Raw genomic sequence first — 24,668 nt, 5'->3', positions numbered from 1 at the left:
ACCAGGCTAGGTCATTGGTACAACTTTTAGGCTATGTTCACACGTTCCTGATTTCCCTCCTTTTTTTTCAGGACAAAAACCGCAGCTCTTGGCAGAAAATGCAGGTCCTATTTTTGGTGCTTTTTTGGTGCGTTTTTTGATGCAGTTTTCTATGCAGAGTCTGTGTGTTTTCTAGGAAGTTTTTTTAGGGTTAAAATGGCTGAAAATACCCTAACCCTACCCCTACCCCTACCCCTATTCTAACCTTAGTGGAAAAAAAAAATTCTTAATTTTTTTATTGTCCCTTCCTATGGGGGTGACAAAGGGGGGGGGGGTCATTTACCATTTTTTTTATTTTGATCACTGAGATATAACCTATCTCAGTGATCAAAATGCACTTTGGCACTGCGCATGCGCCCGCCATTTTGCAAGATGGCGGCGCCCAGGGAGAAGACGGCCGGACGGACACCGGGAGGCCGGGTAAGTATAAGGGGGGGAGATGAGGGCACGGGGGGGGGCGTCGGAGCATGGGGGGGTGGCATCGGAGCACGGGGGGGTGGGATTGGGGAACGGGGGGGCAGCCACACTGCAGCGGTTCTGCACCACAAACCGCAGAAAACCCGCAGATATTTTTTTCATCTGCGGGTTTTACTGCGGGTTTGACCTCACAATGGAGGTCTATGGGTGCAGAACCGCTGCAGTTCCACAAAAAGAAGTGACATGGTACTTCTTTTTTACCGCGGCTATTCAGCGCGGCTTTTTTCGCGATTTTCCACAATGTGGGCACAGCAGTTCCTGTTTTCCATAGGGTACATTGTAATGTACCCTGCATGGAAAACAGCTGCGGACCCGCAGCGGGAAAATCGCGGCGATTCCGCATGAAAAAAAGGATGGTGTGAACATGGCCTTACACCAGCAGACAAACTGCACAGGTTGATGGTATGAGGCCGAGTTCCGACAATGAGTTTTTGGTGAGTTTGTGATGTTGCAGATTTTCTGCACCCAATAAAAGAGGCTACTTGATTTTTTCAAAAATCTGCAACATCAAAAACTCATTGTGAGAATGTAACCCAATAAATCATCCAGCATTTGATACATTGTTAGGTTTTTTAATAATAAGCTCCCAACCCAATCCCGGCTTCCTCCATACGTTTCTATTACAAGAGACATGCAGCCCACTTACACAAGGGAATGTTTAATAACTGATCATGTGAACGATCACTTTGGCACTTGTCGCCCTGTTTGAAAATAAATAAAAATATGGAAAACGTGTTTGTGAGTGCTGCGGAGTCCAGAGTAAAGGTACCTTCACACTAAACGATATCGCTAGCGATCCGTGACGTTGCAGCGTCCTGGCTAGCGATATCGTTTAGTTTGACACGCAGCAGCGATCAGAATCCTGCTGTGATGTCGTTGGTCGGGGCTAGAGGGCCAGACCTTTCTTTGGTCGCTGGCTCTCCCGCTGACATCGCTGAATCGGCGTGTGTGACACCGATTCAGTGATGTCTTCGCTGGTAACCAGGGTAAACATCGGGTTACTAAGCGCAGGGCCGCGCTTAGTAACCCGATGTTTACCCTGGATACCATCCTAAAAGTAAAAAAAAACAAACGCTTCATACTTACCTTCAGCTGTCTGTCCTCCGGCGCTCTGCTTTCCTGCACTCACTGAGCACAGCGGCCGGAAAGCACAGCGGTGACGTCACCGCTCTGCTTTCCGGCCGCTGTGCTCACAGCCAGTACAGAGAAGCAGAGCGCCGGGGACAGACAGCAGAAGGTAAGTATGAAGCGTTTGTTTTTTTTTACTTTTAGGATGGTATCCAGGGTAAACATCGGGTTACTAAGCGCGGCCCTGCGCTTAGTAACCCGATGTTTACCCTGGTTACCGGCATCGTTGGTCGCTGGAGAGCGGTCTGTGTGACAGCTCCCCAGCGACCAAACAGCGACGCTGCAGCGATCCGGATCGTTGTCTGGATCGCTGCAGCGTCATTTAGTGCGAAGGTACCTCAACAGGGCTGTGGAGACGGTAAGCCAAACCACCGACTCAGCGACTCCTTAATTTCCTTGACTTCCGACCCCACAGCACTGGTCACTATGGAGCCTGTACATAAAGTGCAGCACAGATTCAGCTCAACTAAATACATAGACCAGAAATAGAACAGACAATTATAGGATATTTCATAAATTTCCTGTACTGAATCCAATGCATTATATATTTTAGGAGTTGGAGTCCGTCCATTTTATACCAAGTCCACCAAAATGGACACTGGCTCCACAGCCCCGCAGAGGAAGCAGGGAGACCAAGAGATTAGAAAGAGGCTAATGTTATGGACACCACATTTCAGAGTTGTTCCAACTTCTTTACCTGATGAAAGAAAGAGTAAGAAAAACTACGAAATGCGCTTTTCATTCAACCCCCCCTAAAGTTCTGTGCCTGACTGGTTAGGTTCAGCAGGTAAAGCAGCAGCCATGTCCTACCATTCGCCCTATGCAGTGTTGTGCTTGTAATTTGCCCAATTTTACCAGGCAAGTGGCTCCTTGAGTCTCTATTTCTCAGTTTTATCCCACCGATTTCACATATGGAGCAACTCAGCTTCTTAAGCTTTCCTTTTTTGTCAAGACTTCCAAAATGCAGCAAAGGGGATTTTAAGAATGATGCATAAAAGCCACAGCATTTTCTCAGGCAATTTATAGGAACAGAAAAAAAAAAAATATATAAATTATTTTGTCTCCCCTCCTTTACATGATTTTAGGAAAACCACAGCAAGTGTCAAAATATTGGAACGTCCCTGGGAGAGAAAAAAAAGAAAAAAATAAACACTGCAGTTGTACACCAGAACGTGTGAACCCAGCCTAAAGGCCTCTTTCACACTTCAGTCTTCTTGTTTCCGTCCAAGTCTGTCGTTTTGTGAAAAAAAACAGATCCAGCAAATGTTGGCGCTGGTTCCATTTTTTTTCCTCATAGACTTGTATTAGCGACGGATTGCCTTCCGTTTCATCCATTAAATTGTGGAAAGGAAAGGAAAGGAAAAAGGAAAAAGGAAAGGAAGGAAGGAAAAGTTTTGTGCCCAAATATTCAGGCAGCACCTGCTTTGATGGATCTGTAAGAAGAAAAAAAAAAAAAAAACACGGATCCAGAGAATCAGTTTTTTTACAATCTGCACAGGATCCGTCTTTTCAACACTGACGGATTGTGACTGATTCTAAAAAACTGATGTGTGAAAGAGGCCTAAATAGGGTTGACCAGCGCGTTTGTAGTGGCAAAAACCTGCTCCAGTCATCTTGTAAATCCCAATAGCTTCCAGCAGTCAATGTCTTGTTAAGAAGAAGAAAAAAATTTAAAAATTAAAAAAAAAAATCATGGAGGCCGCAGTGGTTTAGCTGCATAGCGGTACCTAAACCAGTCTGTCAGAGCAAACAGTATAGACACTGTTCTTTTCTATTAAACATGTCTGCTTTAGTCTTCCAACCTTCCTTAAAGGGGTTGTGCACTACAAGGACAACCATCTTCTCATTCTGAATGTAAAAAACACTAATACTCCCATCCCGGCGCCATTCCAGGAGTGCCGTCACTCACATGAGCTTGTTATGTCACATCAGCCCTCCGCCCAATCAGAAATGCACTTACCGTCTCCCCATTTCGGACGTTTACGTAATAAACAGGAAGAGAGTGTTTAGCGGCAGCTCTCACTTCAGGTTGAGTACTTATACATCCAAAAGGCAGGGACAGAGACACCAGCGCCGCCTGGGCAGAGGGCTCACGTGATCCAACAACCTCACGTGATCCATGGGAACTCAAGTGCTAACACCGCTGGAATGGCAGTGAGCATGGGAGGCGAGTGTTCTATTATAAGGCAACAAATATTCAGAATGAGACGGGGATGTCCTAATACTGGACAACCCCTCTGAATGTCTGATTTAGTAATTACTTGATTTTCCCAACATTTCTGCAGCATCTTTTTTTAGGATCTTCAGCAACGTCAGAGATAAACGTAGGAATAAAATGACAACTAGGTCTTATCATTCCCCCTGTCCTTATACAGTCTGACATTGTCAGATCTGGCTGAATACTGTCGGTTTCGCATGGATCCAGGATACTGTGCCAATTGATTTAACGTCAAGGGTCATGTCAATAAACTTAGCTTACCCGATCTGAACAAAGTTCGTAAACAAAAGGGGTCTAACCTGGTAATGTGAAAATGGTTGTATTGGTGGCATTCATGCCAAGGTACAGTTCATTACATGGTAATATTTGACTATTTCTAAGCTGTAGTCACTACCATATTAGAAGCAGGACCTCAGTAATGGGAGCCATGTCAGCATTAGGGATGAGCGGACCAGTGGTAGTCGCTCTCTCGGACTTCCTCCTGGCCTCCCACAGCACCTACCTCTGCTTCCAGGACTTTGCATGATTTTTACCTAATTAATTTGCATTTTATTATATGAAATTAAGTACCGTATTTGAGTCAACAGAAAATAATATTTGGTACAGAAACCTTTGTTTGCAATTACAGAGGCCAGACGTTTCCTGTAGTTCTTGACCAAGTTTACACACACACACTATAGCAGGGATTTTGGCCCACTCCTCCATACAGATCTTCTCCAGATCTTTCAGGTTTCAGCGCTATCACTGGGCAACATTGAGTTTCAACTCCCTCCAAAGGTCTGTAGACTGGCTAGGACAATCCAGGACCTGGAAATGCTTCTTACGGAGCCACTCCTTAGTTGCCCTTGCTGTGTGTTTTGAGTCATTGTCATGCTGGAAGACCCAGCCACGATCCATCTTTAATACTCTTACTGAGGAAAGGAGGTTGTTGGCCAAAATCTTGTGATACATGACCCCATCCATCCTCCCTTTAACGCGGTGAAGTCATCCTGTCTAGGGATGAGCAAATAGCTTCTGATAACTCCTTATCCGAATAGCTGCATCGTGAATCCGGTTAACTGGAGCGCTCCCAATAATCAGCTGTTCGGAACAGCAGCTGCATGTGTCACGTCTGTGTGACAGTCACAACACATGCATGGAGCACCCAACAAACAGGCTCTCCATGCACACGTTGTGACTGTCACACAGCCACGACACATGCAGCTGCGGCGCTGAACAGCTGATTATTGGGAGCGCTCCAGGTATCCGGATTCACGATGCAGCTATTCGGCAAGCGTTATAGCTATTCGGACATGGTGTTATCCGAAGATGTTCTATAATCCCTAATCCTGTACCCTTTACGTAAAAGCAGCCCCAAAGTATGATTTTTTTTCCACCACCATGTATCACGGTTGGGTTGGGTGTCCTTTGGGTTGTACTCCTCCATCTTCTTCCACCGAAACACGTCGAGTGGAGTTGATAGCAAAAAGCTCTATTTTGGGCTCATCTAACCACATAACCTTCTCGCAAGCCTCCTCTGCATCATCCAGATTGCCATTGGTGAACTTCAAACTGGACATGTGCTGGCGGGAGCAGGGGACCTTGCACGTCCTACAAGATTTTAATCCATGCCAGCATATTGCGTTACTAACTGGAATGTTTGAGACTGTTGCCCCAAGCTCTCTTCAGGTCATTGACCAGGTCCTCACGCATAGTTCTGGGCAGATTCCTGACCTTTCTTAGAATCATCCTTACCCCAAGAGGCGAGATCTTGCATGGAGCCCCAGACTGAGAAGAATGATACTCATCTTGTGTTTCTTCCACTTTCTAATAATTGTGCCAACAGTTGTTGCCTTCTCACCAGGCTGCTTGCCTATTGTCCTGTAGCCCATCCCAGCCTTGTGCAGGTCTACAATTTTGTCCCTGGTGTCCTTAGACAGCACTTTGATCTTGACCATGGTGGAGAGGTTGGAGTGTCATTGATTGAATGTGTAGACAGGTGTCTTTTATACAGGTAACGAGTTCAAGCAGGTTCATTTAATACAGGTGAGTGCAGAGCAGGAGGGCTTCTTAAATAAAAACCAACAGGTCCGTGAGAGCCAGAATTCTTGCTGGTACTGTAGGTAAAAATACTGGTTTTATGCAATAAAATACAATTTAATTATTTAAAATCATACAATGTGATTTTCTGGATTTGTTTCTTTTAGATTCTGTCTTGCATAGTTAAAGCGCACCAACGATAAAAATTACAGACCTCTCCATTCTCAGTAGGTGGGAAAACATATAAAAATTGGCAGTGTAACAAATGCTTATTTCCCCCACTGTAGCCGAGGTCCTAACTGTGACTGGTTACTATGGATGAGGCCTACACATAGATGAAGTTCGATGCTTACCACAGCCAGGGTTACTAACGCCATCTCCGTGTGGTAAACTGTGGAGAAAAGGCAGGGAAAGTGACCAGTTATATGACAGAGCTGTACTTGGAAAAAGCGGCAGCCTCATCTTGGCATTAGGTGTGACATTTAGTGAACAATCGGCTCGGCGAAGACAACAGTCAGTAAAAGGTCTTTACTTTCCACAATGAGCGGATCCCTGAAGCTGAACAAAGCAATGATAAATTACCTCAGACTTTCACAGACAGACAAACCACTTCGGGAGCCAATATTCAACTTCTAAGTCCAAAGTGTTGCTAGCTAGCCAATCATTTTGAGTAGCTTGTCTACCAGGCTCATGAGATTTGTCCAGTCCATGTGACATAACAAAACGTGTACAACGCTAGAAATCTCTCATCCGAGTTATGTGATCCATATCTGCAAGGAGATCCCTCTGCGGAGCCCGAAACCAAAAAACACCAAGCGCACAACTAATAAATTGTATAAAATAGGTGTCAGCCGGGGTGCAAAAAGTGGCCAATGTACAACCAGAAAAAAAAAGAGAAAAAGGAGCCACTATATATATATATATATATGCACACCACGGACATATGAAACAACAATAACTCATATAAAGTAACAAGAATTTTATTGGCAAACCACACAAAGAAAATTTAAAACATAATTAAAAACAATGAATATAAACAACATAGTCACTCCGTTATTATAAGGCCATGTTCACACAGTGCGTTTTTAACCGCGGAACCGCGGCGGTTTTGCCGCTGCGGTTCCGCAGCTGTTTTCCATGCAGGGTACAGTACACTGTACCCTATGGAAAACAGGACACACTGTGCACATGGTCCGGAAATTGTAAAAAAAAAGACGCGCTGAATAGCTCCCGGAAAAAAGAAGGAGCATGTCAATTCTTTTTCCGGAGCCGCAGCGGTTCTGCACCCATAGACCTCCATTGTGAGGTCCAAACCGCAGTAAAACCCGCAGATCAAAAATATATCTGCGGGTTTTACTGCGGTTTGATGTGCAGAACCGCTGCAGCAGGAAGTGCGGGGAGCGGGCGGAAGTGCGTGGGCGGAGTGTGGCTGCCCCCCCCCGTGTTCGGATCCCGCCCCCCCGTGCTCCGATGCCCCCCCCCAGTGCTCCGATGCCCCCCCCCAGTGCTCTGATGCCCCCCCCGTGCCCTAATCTCCCCCCCTTATACTCACCCGGCGTCCCGGTGTCCGTCCGGCCGTCTTCTCCCTGGGCGCCGCCATCTTGCAAAATGGCGGGCGCATGCGCAGTGCGCCCGCCGAATCTGCCGGCCGGCAGATTCGTTCCAAAGTGCATTTTGATCACTGAGATATAACCTATCTCAGTGATCAAAATAAAAAAATAGTAAATGACACCCCCCCCCCCCTTTGTCACCCCCATAGGTAGGGACAATAAAAAAAATAAAGAATTTTTTTTTTTTTTTTTTTCACTAAGGTTAGAATAGGGGTAGGGGTAGGGTTAGGGGTAGGGTTAGGGGTAGGGGTAGGGTTAGGGTTAGGGGTAGGGTTAGGGGTAGGGTTAGGGGTAGGGTTAGGGGTAGGGGTAGGGGTAGGGTTAGGGGTAGGGTTAGGGGTAGGGTTAGGGGTAGGGTTAGGGGTAGGGTTAGGGGTAGGGTTAGGGGTAGGGTTAGGGGTAGGGTTAGGGGTAGGGTTAGGGGTAGGGTTAGGGTATTTTCAGCCATTTTAACCCTAAAAAAATTCCTAGAAAACACACAGACTCTGGCTAGAAAACTGCATCAAAAAAACGCATCAAAAAACGCATCAAAAAACGCATCAAAAACGGACCAAAAAAGGACCAAAAAAAGGACCTGCGTTTTCTGCCAAGAGCTGCAGTTTTTTAAAAAACAGTCAGGAAAAAAAAAGGATGGAAATCCTGAACGTGTGAACATACCCTAAACATATAGTGTTATAGTATACAATCATATGCCTGCAAAACAATGTAAAGGGAAAACCTATCCCCTGGCTCATGAGGTCAAAATGGGGACATACCCAAAACCTGGACACAAATACTGACTGCCCTGAGCCACCAAACTGATGGAAAAGTGCATGCAAAAGAGAGGAAAACAGTAGCTAACTGCACAATAACATAGTGACCTACAAGCGATCACTCATAACGGACGCATGGGGGAAAAACCCCAAACAAGAAACAGGCAGTAAGACAGTGCCCAGTACGATTAGCGGGTTAAATAACTCATAATAGAGCCAAGAGGTGCGGAGCCCAGCACAATACTGTAATTAGGGGAGTCATCACTGCTCCAGCGTTTATGGGCAGAGCAACCAAGTATACAATCAATGCAAAGGTAATGGGCACCCGGGCCGGATTCAGGTGCTCGCATGGCGGCCTTCACTGGATGCATAAAGAACCACCAATACGTACATTACTTCATTTTCAAAATTAGGAAGCTAGAATATGTGTCTTGTCGCGCCTTCTGGAGCGATGGAACTGGGTAACAAGTTTTTTTTTTGTTTTTTTCTTAGTGGCCTTGTTCTCCATAGACAAACAACATATCTGGGAACCTTGGCTACTTCATTCTCAGAATCTGAGTAGGCCAGACACCAGCTCATCAGACATGTACGGATCAAGGTAGAATCTTGAGATTCCAAATTCATACAAAGCGGTCATGAAGAAAAAGGGGATGTCTCATGTGAAAACACACACCCACACAGACAAACACACAGACACACACACACACACAAACACACACACACACACAAACACACACACACACAAACACACACACACACACAAACACAAACACACACAGTTCCCCAGGTCCAGAGCTTTATCGCTGCTGCTGCTGCTGAAGCAAGCCGTTTGGCTGCAGTGTTGTCGACAAGATTTCACCTATGCAGCTAATCACTAAATTTAGCGGCTCAGGCAGCCTACATCGGTACAGCGGCTGCAACATAGCTAACATGCTATTACCGCTGCAGCCAAACATCACAGCCTGGGGCAGCAGTATAGATACAGGAGAAGATAATTACGGTAAATCTCAGCTTGTTTGTTTTTTTAAAGGTCCACTTACACTGAAATATCATGAAGCGAGAGATATTTTCAGTGTAAACAGGCTACCGATCAACTGATGAACGAGCAAAACACTCACTCATGGCCTATGTCTGCAGCAATTCTAGGTTATGGCACTTCAGCAGTTTATGGACAGTCACAGGAAGAGTTTTTATTACGGTACTTCTTTGTAAAGTAAGCCATTGTTTTCCTCTTGGCATTCTAACATGAGATCTGCCATAAATCAATCTCAAGCACGTAGACTAGAAGTCAAGCAATCTGGACATCTCTCCTAAATCGACTGATAGAAGCACTCAACCATGCAAATCACCATAGAAGAACATTAGTGACCACCTTCTCAGTAGGACAAATATGGCCATTTGCGTGAGCCCCAACACTGACTAAATAACGGAAAATGTTCACTTTAGTGCGTGATGTATTACTTACCACTGATAACTGCCAAGGGCGTTTATAGGGGTCCTATACTACAACTGTACGACAGAACTGCCCTACAATCACCCGCGTCATCTCAAGTGGGCCACAGAAGCTGCCAGAACAAAACAGACAAGCGACAAACTGGCACACAAAAAAAAATCTGCGTTTTTGCATAGTTTTTTGCACCACCCATTGCTTACAATGAGTGAAAAAAAACACTGAAAGTAGTGACATGTATTCGAGAAAAAAAAACAAGCTGTGTGCATGAGATTTCTGAAACTGAAATCTCAGACTTCGCTGGTACTGTAAAACGCAGCTAAACTTTTGAAACAAAAAAACACAATGGAAAAAAAAAAACAATGTGTGAACATAGCCTGAAGGGCTCCTTTCTACTTGAGAGATATACGTCCGTGTCTCGCATGTGAAAACCAAGCTCTGGCGCCGGCACTCCAGAGCGGAGCGTGCGGCTGCATAGCAACACATGGAGCTGCCCGCTCTGCTCCCAAGTGCCGGCGCCAGAGCTGGGTTTTCACATGCGAGACACGGACGTTTATCTCGCAAGTGGAAAGGAGCCCTTAGGTACCGTCACATTAAGCGCCGCTGCAGCGATCTAGACAACGATGTTGATCACTGCAGCGTCGCTGTATGGTCGCTGGAGAGCTGTCACACAGACAGCTCTCCAGCGACCAACGATGCCGAAGTCCCCGGGTAAAACCACTGTGGATTCCGCACAAAGAATTGACATGCTGCGGAAAATAAACCGCTGCGTTTCCGCACGGTTTTTTCCGCAGCATGGGCACAGCACTTTTTATTTTCCATAGATTTACATGGTACTGTACACCGCATGGAAAACTGCTGCGGATCCTCAGTAAAAACCGCAACGTGTGCACATACCCTAAAGCATCGGCCGCCAGGCAGATATTGACAGCTGCTCCTCTTCCAAGACTTGGTCATTTCTATTGCAGTTCTGAGACAATAATTACAATTAACAATTTATAGAATTCACAAACCATATTCCTTTCAATGCATAAACAAACGCCCAATAAAGCACCCGGCCTCAGCCGTCTATTACCGCACGGCTCAGATTCTGAAAGGGAAAAATCAATAGCCAGGAATAAACAGATCCTCTGAACGTAAGGGAAATGTTCCTTCCATATTACCAGAAGTCTGAGTCGCTGAACACAAGGGGTTATACACACCAAACACCTCTAAAGTCAGGGGTGGATAGCGGGACGCCGGCTACCTACCTCTCCAGGACGAGGAATAAACATTGACGACTACCAGGAGAAACTAACAATTGCCTTTACCAAACACCTACAAATAAAGCTCACGTTATGTACACTCATAAGACATACAGATCTCAGCGACACTCATCACTGCTGGTTCCTCCACAAATATCCCGAAAACATAAGAAAAAACTAGATGGCAAAGCTGGCCATAAACTTGAGAATTCAGATGGCCAAAGAGGTCATTTTCTGCCAACCACCATCACATGAACGAGACTGATCCATGCCGACTGATGGCACATACCTGTCAAAAAGTGTACCACCGATGCCTGTAGTCATTCCGTAACGACAGATGTGCGTCATTACACACGGAGACTAGGTCAGAGATCGGATAGAAGTGTATTGCTGCAACTGAGACCTTCATTGTCCAAGATGATCACCTACATGGTCCAACCATGAACGATCCTTACATGTCTACCAGCGGTAGATTTATTCTCCTTAAGGCTCCATTCCAATTAAGGCTAAATACACAAGTAATTCATGACCGCGACCTGCTCCAAGGGTACAGCCACATCAATCTAGGAAGAGGTAGCAGGCATACCCCAGTAGCTATGGGAATGAGGCAAATATGATAAATGGGGACTAAGCATCTCATCTAACCTGTGCGGAAGAGGAGCTCTGTTCTCAGCAGATAGGTGGTCTCACATGTGTGCTCACTGTACAGTGGCGCAAAAGGATCACACAGACCTGGTTTTTTCTGTCCCATTCATTTTGATGAATGAATGACCAATTCTCCACTCCGAATAGGTGGTCTCAAAAGTCATTGGAATGCCAAAATTGGTCATTGCTTACCCATCAAGGCCTGTGATACTAAAGACCACATATTAATCACTTTACATGTAAACGAAGCCTAGATGGACACCGGGAGGATTGTGGTACAGCATATGTTTTACTATCAGAAATTAAACATTGCTCACAGAAAGACAAAACACCAATCAAATCAAAAACGGACGACAAAATAATGACAATGAATAAGGAGAGTGCCCACGGCAGAATAAAAGATTGGATAGATCTCTCAGGTCTGGCCTAGCAATGTGCCTGATAACAAGTAGGCGGTGGGTCCTCCAACACACACAGCCTCCGACACAGCCTCCGACACACAGCCTCCTTGCCATCAGGGACATTGCAAGGCGAGACACATCTACCCCTTTGAGTCTAGAGTGACACTGCACCACTCAATTTTCTCTTAAATATTTCCCCCACAATACACTCTCCCCTGATTAGGCCCAAGAGAAGGGGCCAAAAGGCGCAAGGACTTTGGGGTTCATCATCATTAGGTTACACTCGGGTACTGCCCTTCTTAGGGCAGGAGCCACTCGCATGGGGCATGACGGGGGATAATAGGGATCAGATATCCCCCATTGGCTCCAGAGTGGTCCTTGATCTCCACAGGAACAGGTGAGATCTAGCAAATTTATTTTATTCTGCACGGTTGTCACAGTGGGCACTTTGTCCATGGTCATTATTTTGTCATAAGGTTTTGATTTTATTGGTGTTTTTGCTTTTTCTGTGAGAAATTTCAATTTATGATAGTAATGGCTAAGTTTTATGGCTCCCGTGCTACATATTAACCATTACTTTAGGGAGTCGGGTATCATATTCTAATTACCATAACTGCTTCTACGGCACGCACGCTACTATAACTGATGGACTGCAGCCGGCTCTTCATTATCCCCCTACATGTACTAGATATCGACAGCAGGGTGCGGACTCTCAAAATACAAGGCCTCCCTGCACACCAGATACAGTGACATCTCCAATTTTAAATGATGCTTTGCTTATATAGCAACATCATATTCTGCAGCGCTTTACAGACATCACTGTCCCCATTGGGGCTCACAATCTAAATTCCCTATCTGCATGTCCTTGAGTATGGAAACGGTACAAACAGGGAACCTGTCACCAGATCCATGCTTCCCACACTATGGGAAGCACGAAACAAAGCTTAGCTCCACAACTGCAGCCTGGGGACCATAGGTGGAGTATTCCGGCTCCATCAGTGCTGCTGGAGGTGAGAGGTCACGCTAGGGGAGAGACCTGTCAGTCACCTCTAGAAGAGCTGGGAAGGCAGGCTGGGGATGGAGCCGGACTCTGGCGTTATAGAGAACACATACCTGGCACCTATTGGGCAGCCAGGCTCGGATTCGTCCTTATCCAAAAATAAGTTGCAAGTCTATCACTTTGTATGTTTCTGATTATATTACACATGAAGATAATGAGTCTCCTAGTGTAAAGAGGACCTGTCACCGGGTCAATAGTGGACAGTTTTGCCAACATTTTATTCCTCCTATATTATATTTAAATGGAACTTGTCATTTCAAGGCATCCTAATTACCTGGAGAATAGGGGCAACTTGCAGGTAAATAGCGTATATATCCTGTTTAGAAGGCGGCTACAGGGAGAAAATTAACTTTTGTTTTTTTTAATAATCGGTCACAATAATGTGTGTGGAGACGTGAGCTGTGACTGTCCCCACTCTCTATGGAGTCAGCACGTGATCAGCCCCCGACATTTCGATTAGCAGCCTGTTCTGCAGAGGCTGCCACAGTGCCGGGGAGAGATCACAGAGCCGCTCACCGTAGAGCGAGTGGTAACAGCTCCCTGCACCACTATGGAAGCCAGCGGCTGCAGGGAAGATAGAACTTCATTTTCTCCCTGAAGCCGCTGCTCCAGTAAGCCTTCCAGGCATGAGTTAAATGCTATTTACCTGCAGATCGCCGTTACGTCTCTGGATACATAGCATTTATTATCCCGTGAGCAATGCCTTCTTGGTAAATAACAGATTAAAAGGCTCATCTATCTGGAAAAGTAGAGGCCAATTGGAAAAAAATAAAAAGTTATGGACTACTCAGAGGAGCAAGAGGAACAAACTGTGGCCACTTCTGACGTGGTGATAGGCCCTTTATGAAGGGGTTTTCTGGAATTCCATAACCACTGTAGCTCTCAGATAATGATCCTGTCCGGTCCTAAGTGACTTGTGTTTGTTTAGGGGAAACATTTCGGCAAATACTGACAGGTTGTTCCCCGTGTACATGCTAGAGAACGGCCATCAGTCATCTGCGCTGGTCTCTGGTTGTGGTACCTGGCCGGATCGTCAGTAGGTTTTCTCCAGGAGCGTCCCTGGCTCCGATCCGACAGCCGGGGGCCATTCATGCTGCCTACAGTTCGCTCTCATTAATCTGACAGTTTTCAGAGCTCCCATAGAACTGAATGGACAGATCCGCAGAGTATGGATCACACGCACAGTACAGCCGCCTCTTGGCCTGGTCACCGGGTCAATATTGGGCAGTGTTCACTCTTATTCCTGCTGCTCCCCTGTACGTTTGCTTTTAACATCCATCATACAATGTCAGAGATATGGGCGCTTTGTGGTCTTCACCCATGGGGCATGGCTCACAATTCTCTAGGGGTGTCTTTAGGGTGCCATGTGCTATTGCCCTGTGAGCAGCACCCCTGGGGAAAGACAACGAAGAATAGCATTATACAAATAGGCCAAAATCTGTGGAGAAGGAGGATTCAGAGGAGCAAACAATGCCTCCTTCTGGCCCTGCGCAGGTTCTCTTTAGAGCTGGGTTACGGGGTGCAGGGTCGTGTGACAGCCGCGGGCATCTCACAAACGTTATGTGCTCAATACCCGAGTTCACATTCACTATAGAAACTAGCTTTATATCTGCGGATGATAAATAATGGAGAATTAGAAATGACACTGTGATATTGGTCCTGTGTTTGGCTCAGTGACGCCACCCTGGTCTCCTGGTAACATCGGGGCACTGCAGAAGGTTATGGCTCCAACAATAAGGGCCTCACCAGGAAACCTGGGTCACGTGGGGGGCACAGCGCCCGTCACCCCGTGCTCCGATCTGTGGACAGCGGGGTCCAGAGAAGCAGAACCATAAATCGGCTTGTGACTGGTAGTGTATCCCCTGGTGCTTCTATGTAGGAGTCCAGTGGGCGGTCCGACTGTCAATCACTAGTAGCTCCGCCCACTGGACTGACGCTGCAGACACCAGGGATGTGAATGAATGAGGATTACCCCAATGTCCCCACATCACATCCTGCCTGCAGAGCGGACAATGGCTCCCTTTATTAACCCTCTAGGGTAGCCCTACACCCAGCAGGTCCCGGATGTGCGCTGACACCACAACAATGCGGGCCGTGACGTCACCCCGGCACACAGACATCGCAGCCATGTGCCCTGCCCCCACACGGGGGTCGCTCCCTGACACCGTCACCCACCAGGCTCTGCGCGGTCACACGTCCCGATGCCAGCAGACCATGTCCCGGGCTCCCGATGACGTAGAGTCCGCCGCCGCCGTCCGTCCCCCGGGTAACGGTTGCTGTGGAGGGCGCGGATGCTCGTCGCTCCGTCGGTGAGAGGCAGGGCCGGCTCGCTCTTCCTTTGCGGTAATGAATGTAATAAAGATGGCCAGAGGAGGAGGAGGGACCTCACACACTGGAGGGAAATGTTCCGTGTCAGAGGGGACGCGCAGCGGAAACCACCCCTGGAAGCGGGCCCGCCTCTTCCGCGACAACACAGGGCTCCGGACTCGCAGGGCCGCGCTCAGCCCATTCCCCGCACTCCGGCCTGGAAGAACAGGCAGCGAAGTCACCGCGACCCCTCCCTTCACTCGCGGTACCACCAGGGGGCGGCACTGGCAGCGCTGGGGAAAACGGACAGCGCGGAAACCCCGCCTACTGCTCGAGAGCGCTGACCAATCACGTGGCGGCATCCCGAGGTTTCCACGCCCTCATCCTCCAGACAGTGGCGAGACCGGGGCGTGGTCACATCACCTACTACTGGGAACACACGTTAGTGTCTCTGGTCTGGGGGTTCGCACGGTTCCGCCTCCTTGTGGGGCGGGGTTTACTTAGCTCGCATTGCCAGATTGGTCAGCTGCTGGTGTCAATCATAGGGATTCCCCAGGGAGGGCGGGAGAGCTGGTGCTGGCCAATGGGATGAGGCGAGGCAGTCACCTCATAGGGATGGCACTGCCAGCCGCGTCACAGCTTGCGAGCTCGAGTGCCAGCGCCGGCTTCCCAGATCTGTGGCGGGCAGCCTGCGGACAACTGCAGGAAAGCCTCATACAGCGCAACGCCGCGGACTGTGCGTCTAATGTCCGGCATAAAGACTCGCCGGCAGACTGCCCTCAGCCGAGTCCTGTATGTACCCGAGCTGTAGGGGCCCGAACCGGCCTGCCGTGTGCGCATGCGCCCAGGCTAGCATTGGCGTCCCATAGGCTCACTGGCGGACACAGACCGGAAAGGAAAGGGCCCCTGTGCAGGAGCTACTAACAATGCAACATTGCACCTGTGTCAAAGGTAGAAATGGGCACCAAGGATATGTCCGCCCTGCATAGACTGGACGAAGGATTAGTGACCAGGCTGAAGTTGGTTTTTTATTCGGCAACTTTTTCTTCTCTGTTTTGTTTTATAAGTTTAACAGCAAAAAAATAAGCATCGCGATAATATACAATTCAGCCCTGATGTGGTTAAGGGTGGTTTATACATTAATGACCGGGCCAACTTTTACAATTCTGACCACTGTCCCTTTATGAGGTTATAACTCTGGAACACTTCAACGGATCCTGGTGATTCTGACATTGTTTTCTCGGAACATACTGTACTTCATGATAGTGGTAACATTTCTTTGATATTACCTGCGTTTATTTGTGAGAAAAAAAACGGAAATTTGGCGAAAATTTTGCAATTTTCCAACTTTGAATTTTTATGCCCTTTAATCACAGATATGTTACACAAAATACTTAGTAAGTAACATTTCCCACATGTCTACTTTACATCAGCACAATTTTAGAACCAACATTTTTTTTTGTTAGGGAGTTATAAGGGTTAAAAGTTGACCAGCAATTTCTCATTTTTACAGCACCATTATTTTTAAGGGACCACATCTCATTTGAAGTCATTTTGAGGGGTCTATATGATAGAAAATGCCCAAGTGTGACACCATTCTAAAAAAAATGAACATTTAACTTTTGTTCACAAAAAATTTACTTCAGCTCCAATTTGTTTTATTATACCAAGGGTAACGGGAAATTGGACCCCAAATGTTGTTGTACAATTTGTTCTGAGTACGCTGGTACCCCATATGTGGGGGTAAACCAATGTTTGGGCGCATGGCAGAGCTCAGAAGGGAAGGTGCACCATTTGACTTTTCAATGCAAAATTGACTGGACTGAGATAGGACGCCATGTCGCGTTTGGAGAGCCCCTGATGTGCCTCAACATTGAAACCCCCCACAAGTGACACCATTTTGGAAAGTAGACCCCCTAAGGAACTTATCTAGATGTGTGGTGAGCACTTTGACCCACCAAGTGCTTCACAAAAGTTCATAATGTAGAGCTGTAAAAATAAAAACAAATTTTCACAAAAATGATATTTTCGTCCCCAATTTTTTATTTTCCCAAGGGTAACAGAAGAAATTGGACCCCAAAAGTTGTTGTGCAATTTGTCCTGAGTACACTGATACCCCACATGTGGGGGTAAACCACTGTTTGGGCGCATGGCAGAGCTCGGAAGGGAAGGAGCGCCGTTTGACTTTCCAATGCAAAATTGACTGGAATTGAGATGGGACACCATGTCGCATTTGGAGAGTCCCTGATGTGCAATAAAACCCCCACAAGCGACACCATTTTGGAAAGTAGACCCCCTAAGGAACTTATCTAGATGAGTGGTGAGCACTTTGAACCCCCAAGTGCTTTACTACAGTTTATAACGCAGAGCCGTGAAAATAAAAATTCTTTTCCCCAAAAAATATTTTTTCGCTCCCAGTTTTGTATTTTCCCAAGGGTAACAGGATAAATTGGACCACAAAAGTTGTTGTCCAATTTTCCCTGAGTACGCTGATACCCCATATGTGGGAGAAAACTACTGTTTGGGCGCATGGTAGAGCTCGGAAGGGAAGGAGCGCCGTTTGGAATGCAAACTTAGATGGAATGGTCTGCAGGCGTCACATTGCGTTTGCAGAGCCCCTGACAGGGTCGGACTGGGGTGTCTGGGGCCAACCAGAGGAATGGACTCTAGGGGCCCACCCTACAGCTATATGCAAATATCTAAAACAAAAAATGGGACACACTGGCACTATACTAAGAAGAGGGCACAGGTGCTGCAGGTATTTAGGCAGGCCTGTGCCTGCTCTGCCAAAATAAGGATGAACTGGTTTAGTAGAAAATACCACGCTACCAGAGCCTAAAGAACAATGAATGGCTGCCTAAAACAAGTGAATGGGTAAATAACTAAATAAATGAATAAATAAACAAACAACTAAATCAAAACCTTACACCTGCTCAGTGCGGTATATATTTTTACCCTGATGAAAATAGTCTAGACTTCTATGGTACTGAATATTGCTCTACCTAATGAGCATGCGCACGCTGCATAATGCTCAATAAATGAATATCGAGGCCACGGTAAATAAATGTGTAAACTCTGCGTGCTTATAGCTGTAAAAGTAGGTTCCTTACCGCGTGAGTTAACCACCAGCCTGAATAGATGTGGAGCCGATCCTCTTTGAAGCAGAGCGCTGGCCTTCACCAGTGCTAGCGGTGAGTGCTGGGGCCAAGTGGCTCACAGGAGCTGATGGTAGAATAGGCGCACCCCAACTGGTGCTGGCTGCGTGCAATGTCCACGAAGAGTGCCAGGAACGGAGTACCGCCCTTCCCTGGGGGTCCTGGCGTGGATGAAGGCAAGGTGGCTTGCGGGAGCTTGGAGTAGGATAGGAGCAGATCAGCCTCGGCTGCCCGTACTAGATGCAGGTACTACTGTGCAGTGCAGAGCCAGGGAACGTCCCGGCCGGAGGCGTCCCTGGTTACACTGGGAAAAGATGGCCGGCGCTGTCAGAACAGCGTGTGACGTCACAGGCCTACGGTGCCTGGCTAGGGCAAAAAGCTAACCAACGCGTTTCGGAGTATACCGCACTCCTTCATCAGGGTTACCACCCCACGTACCTTGCTCTGTATATAAGCATATCTGCGGGCACCCCGCTGAGAGCCGCATCCTAGCTAAAGGTCCAATTAGCTGCCACACTCCATTGTTCTAATAAAAAAAACCTTAATCTACCCCCGCAATGAAAAAATAATAAATGTAAAACCGGATGTGTATAAATCCTGCTGGTATATCTACTTTTTAAATCTATGTGTGGAAAGGGGATTTAAGCCTTATATGGATTGACCTGACCCCAGCAAGTAGTCTAATAAACCCCACAAACTGCGGGTGAACTATAATACAATATAATAAGTATAAATGCCACCGGAATTAAAAGTCTACCTTTATTAAACCAATATAATATCAAACATATAAAAACATGAATTCTAATAAAAAGCAACAACAAACACACACCTGCCACGTTAATAAAAAACAGAAAAATTAGAAAAATATTTTATGAATTTTTTTGAGATTTTTTTTTTAAAAAAATGTGAGATTTTTTTAAAAAGGTTTTTAAATTTTTTTAAAATTTTTTGGAAATTATTTAAAAATCTTTTTAAAAGAGAATAATTAGTATTTGAATATTTTAACCCCTTCAAGACCCAGCCTATTTTGACCTTAAAGACCTTGCCGTTTTTTGCAATTCTGACCAGTGTCCCTTTATGAGGTAATAACTCAGGAACGCTTCAACGGATCCTAGCGGTTCTGAGATTGTTTTTTCGTGACATATTGGGCTTCATGTTAGTGGTAAATTTAGGTCAATAAATTCTGCATTTATTTGTGATAAACACGGAAATTTGGCGAAAATTTTGAAAATTTCGCAATTTTCACATTTTGAATTTTTATTCTGTTAAACCAGAGAGATATGTGACACAAAATAGTTAATAAATAACATTTCCCACATGTTTACTTTACATCAGCACAATTTTGGAAACAAAATTTTTTTTTGTTAGGAAGTTATAAGGGTTAAAATTCGACCAGCGATTTGTCATTTTTACAACGAAATTTACAAAACCATTTTTTTTAGGGACCACCTCACATTTGAAGTCAGTTTGAGGGGTCTATATGGCTGAAAATACCCAAAAGTGACACCATTCTAAAAACTGCACCCCTCAAGGTACTCAAAACCACATTCAAGAAGTTTATTAACCCTTCAGGTGCTTCACAGCAGCAGAAGCAACATGGAAGGAAAAAATGAACATTTAACTTTTTAGTCACAAAAATTATCTTTTAGCAACAATTTTTTTATTTTCCCAATGGTAAAAGGAGAAACTGAACCACGAACGTTGTTGTCCAATTTGTCCTGAGTACGCTGATACCTCATATGTGGGGGTAAACCACTGTTTTGGCGCACGGCAGGGCTTGGAAGGGAAGGAGCGCCATTTGACTTTTTGAATCAAAAATTGGCTCCACTCTTTAGCGGACACCATGTCACGTTTGGAGAGCCCCCGTGTGCCTAAAAATTGGAGCTCCCCCACAAGTGACCCCATTTTGGAAACTAGACGCCCCAAGGAACTTATCTAGATGCATAGTGAGCACTTTGAACCCCCAGGTGCTTCACAAATTGATCCGTAAAAATGAAAAAGTACTTTTTTTTCACAAAAAAATTCTTTTAGCCTCAATTTTTTCATTTTCACATGGGCAACAGGATAAAATGGATCCTAAAATGTGTTGGGCAATTTCTCCTGAGTACACCAATACCTCATATGTGGGGGTAAACCACTGTTTGGGCACATGGTAAGGCTCGGAAGGGAAGGAGCGCCATTTGACTTTTTGAATGAAAAATTATTTCCATCGTTAGCGGACACCATGTCGCGTTTGGATAGCTCCTGTGTGCCTAAACATTGGCGCTCCCCCACAAGTGACCCCATTTTGGAAACTAGACCCCCCAAGGAACTAATTTAGATGCCTAGTGAGCACTTTAAACCCTCAGGTGCTTCACAAATTGATCTGTAAAAATGAAAAAGTAATTTTTTTTCACAAAAAAATTCTTTTCGCCTCAATTTTCTCATTTTCACATGGGCAGTAGGATAAAATGGATCATAAAATTTGTTGGGCAATTTCTCCCGAGTACGCCGATACCTCATATGTGGGGGTAAACCACTGTTTGGGCACTCGGCAGGGCTCGGAAGAGAAGGCGTGCCATTTGACTTTTTGAATGGAAAATTAGCTCCAATTGTTAGCGGACACCATGTCGCGTTTGGAGAGCCCCTGTGTGCCTAAACATTGGAGCTCCCCCACAAGTGACCCCATTTTGGAAACTAGACCCCCCAAGGAACTTATCTAGATGCATATTGAGCACTTTAAACCCCCAGGTGCTTCACAGAAGTTTATAACGCAGAGCCATGAAAATAAAAAATAATTTTTCTTTCCTCAAAAATGATTTTTTAGCCTGGAATTTCCTATTTTGCCAAGGATAATAGGAGAAATTGGACCCCAAATATTGTTGTCCAGTTTGTCCTGAGTACGCTGATACCCCATATGTGGGGGTAAACCACTGTTTGGGCGCACGGCAGGGCTCGGAAGGGATGGCACGCCATTTGGCTTTTTAAATGGAAAATTAGCTCCAATCATTAGCGGACACCATGTCACGTTTGGAGAGCCCCTGTGTGCCTAAACATTGGAGATCCCCCAGAAATGACACCATTTTAGAAACTAGACCCCCAAAGGAACTAATCTAGATGTGTGGTGAGGACTTTGAACCCCCAAGTGCTTCACAGAAGTTTATAACGCAGAGCCATGAAAATAAAAAAAAAAATTATTTTCTCAAAAATGATCTTTTAGCCTGCAATTTTTTATTTTCCCAAGGGTAACAGGAGAAATTGACCCCAAAAGTTGTTGTCCAGTTTCTCCTGAGTACGCTGATACCCCATATGTGGGGGTAAATCACTGTTTGGGCACATGCCGGGGCTCGGAAGTGAAGTAGTGACGTTTTGAAATGCAGACTTTGATGGAATGCTCTGTGGGCGTCACGTTGCGTTTGCAGAGCCCCTGATGTGGCTTAACAGTAGAAACCCCCCACAAGTGACCCCATTTTGGAAACTAGACCCCCAAAGGAACTTATCTAGATGTGTGGTGAGCACTTTGAACCCCCAAGTGCTTCATAGAAGTTTATAATGCAGAGCCGTGAAAATAATAAATACGTTTTCTTTCCTCAAAAATAATTATTTAGCCCAGAATTTTTTAATTTTCCCAAGGGTAACAGGAGAAATTTGACCCCAATATTTGTTGTCCAGTTTCTCCTGAGTACGGTGATACCCCATATGTGGGGGTAAACTACTGTTTGGGCACATGCCGGGGCTTGGAATTGAAGTAGTGACGTTTTGAAATGCAGACTTTGATGGAATGCTCTGCGGGCGTCACGTTGCGTTTGCAGAGCCCCTGATGTGCCTAAACAGTAGAAACCCCCCACAAGTGACCCCATTTTGGAAACTAGACCCTGAAAGGAACTTATCTAGATGTGTGGTGAGCACTTTGAACCCCCAAGTGCTTCATAGAAGTTTATAATGCAGAGCCGTGAAAATAATAAATACGTTTTCTTTCCTCAAAAATAATTATTTAGCCCAGAATTTTTTATTTTCCCAAGGGTTACAGGAGAAATTGGACCCCAAAAGTTGTTGTCCAGTTTCTCCTGAGTACGCTGATACCCCATATGTGGGGGTAAACCACTGTTTGGGCACACGTCGGGGCTCAGAAGGGAAGTAGTGACTTTTGAAATGCAGACTTTGATGGAATGGTCTGCGGGTGTCACGTTGCGTTTGCAGAGCCCCTGGTGTGCCTAAACAGTAGAAACCCCCCACAAGTGACCCCATTTTAGAAACTAGACCCCCCAAGGAACTTATCTAGATATGTGGTGAGCACTTTGAACCCCCAAGTGCTTCACAGACGTTTACAACGCAGAGCCGTGAAAATAAAAAATCATTTTTCTTTCCTCAAAAATTATGTTTTAGCAAGCATTTTTTTAGATTCACAAGGGTAACAGGAGAAATTGGACCCCAGTAATTGTTGCGCAGTTTGTCCTGAGTATGCTGGTACCCCATATGTGGGGGTAAACCACTGTTTGGGCACACGTCAGGGCTCGGAAGTGAGGGAGCACCATTTGACTTTTTGAATACGAGATTGGCTGGAATCAATGGTGGCGCCATGTTGCGTTTGGAGACCCCTGATGTGCCTAAACAGTGGTAACCCCTCAATTCTACCTCCAACACTAACCCCAACACACCCCTAACCCTAATCCCAACTGTAGCCATAATCCTAATCACAACCCTAACCCCAACACACCCCTAACCACAACACTAACCCCAACACACCCCTAACCCTAACCACAACCCTAATTCCAACCCTAACCCTAAGGCTATGTGCCCACGTTGCGGATTCGTGTGAGATATTTCCGCACCATTTTTGAAAAATCTGCGGGTAAAAGGCACTGTGTTTTACCTGCGGATTTTCCGCGGATTTCCAGTGTTTTTTGTGCGGATTTCACCTGCGGATTCCTATTGAGGAACAGGTGTAAAACGCTGCGGAATCCGCACAAAGAATTGACATGCTGCGGAAAATACAACGCAGCGTTCCCGCGTGGTATTTTCCGCACCATGGGCACAGCGGATTTGGTTTTTCATATGTTTACATGGTACTGTAAACCTGATGGAACACTGCTGCGAATCCGCAGCGGCCAATCCGCAGCCAAATCAGCACCGTGTGCACATAGCCTAATTCTAAAGGTATGTGCACACGCTGCGGAAAACGCTGCGGATCCGCAGCAGTTTCCCATGAGTGTACAGTTCAATGTAAACCTATGGGAAACAAAAATCGCTGTGCCCATGCTGCGGAAAAACTGCACGGAAACGCAGCGGTTTACATTCCGCAGCATGTCACTTCTTTGTGCGGATTCCGCAGCGGTTTTACAACTGCTCCAATAGAAAATCGCAATTGTAAAACCGCAGTGAAATGCGCAGAAAAAAACGCGGTAAATCCGCCATAAATCCGCAGCGGTTTAGCACTGCGGATTTATCAAATCCGCAGCGGAAAAATCCGCAGAGGACCAGAATACGTGTGCACATTCCTAACCCTAACCCTAGCCCTAACCCTAACCCTAACCCTACCCCTAACCCTACCCCTAACCCTACCCCTAGCCCTACCCCTAGCCCTACCCCTAACCCTACCCCTAACCCTACCCCTAACCCTACCCCTAACCCTACCCCTACCCCTAACCCTACCCCTAACCCTAACCCTATTCTAACAGTGGAAAAAAAAAAATTTCTTTATTTTTTTATTGTCCCTACCTATGGGGGTGACAAAGGGGGGGGGGGGTAATTTATTATTTTTTTTATTTTGATCACTGAGATAGATTATATCTCAGTGATCAAAATGCACTTTGGAACGAATCTGCCGGCCGGCAGATTCGGCGGGCGCACTGCGCATGCGCCCGCCATTTTGGAAGATGGCGGCGCCCGGGAGAAGACGGACGGGACCACGGCTGGATCGGTAAGTATGATAGGGTGGGGGGGGACCACGGGGGGGGGGATCGGAGCACGGGGGGAGGAATCGGAGCGCGGGAGGGGTGGAACGGAGCGCGGGGGGCGTGGAACGGAGCACGGGGGGACTGGAATGGAGCACGGGGGGGTGGAACGGAGCACGGGGGGGGGTGGATCGGAGTGCAGGGGGGGTGATTGGAGCACGGGGGGGTGATTGGAGCACGGGGGGAGCGGGCACGAGCACGGGGGGGAGCGGAGCACTGGACGGAGGGGA

The 24,668-nt window shown here is 46.3% G+C and overlaps 1 protein-coding gene across 3 annotated transcripts in view; it reads right to left on the bottom strand.

Annotated features, from left to right (window-relative positions):
- CSNK1G3 (casein kinase 1 gamma 3) overlaps positions 1-15,852 on the bottom strand; it is a 144,058-nt gene extending 128,206 nt beyond the window's left edge. For 2 of the 3 annotated variants that reach the window (XM_069753651.1, XM_069753659.1), the window contains exon 1: positions 15,219-15,630. The gene's annotated coding sequence lies outside the window, so the exon portion shown is untranslated. Of the gene's footprint in view, positions 1-15,218 lie in introns of all 3 variants that reach the window. The other variant, XM_069753643.1, reaches the window with a different exon arrangement.
- Positions 15,853-24,668: the final 8,816 nt, after the last annotated feature.

This window comes from Ranitomeya imitator, chromosome 1 (assembly GCF_032444005.1).
Source record: "Ranitomeya imitator isolate aRanImi1 chromosome 1, aRanImi1.pri, whole genome shotgun sequence".
Taxonomy (NCBI): domain Eukaryota; kingdom Metazoa; phylum Chordata; class Amphibia; order Anura; family Dendrobatidae; genus Ranitomeya; species Ranitomeya imitator.
This window is presented reverse-complemented; position numbering and strand designations above follow the sequence as displayed.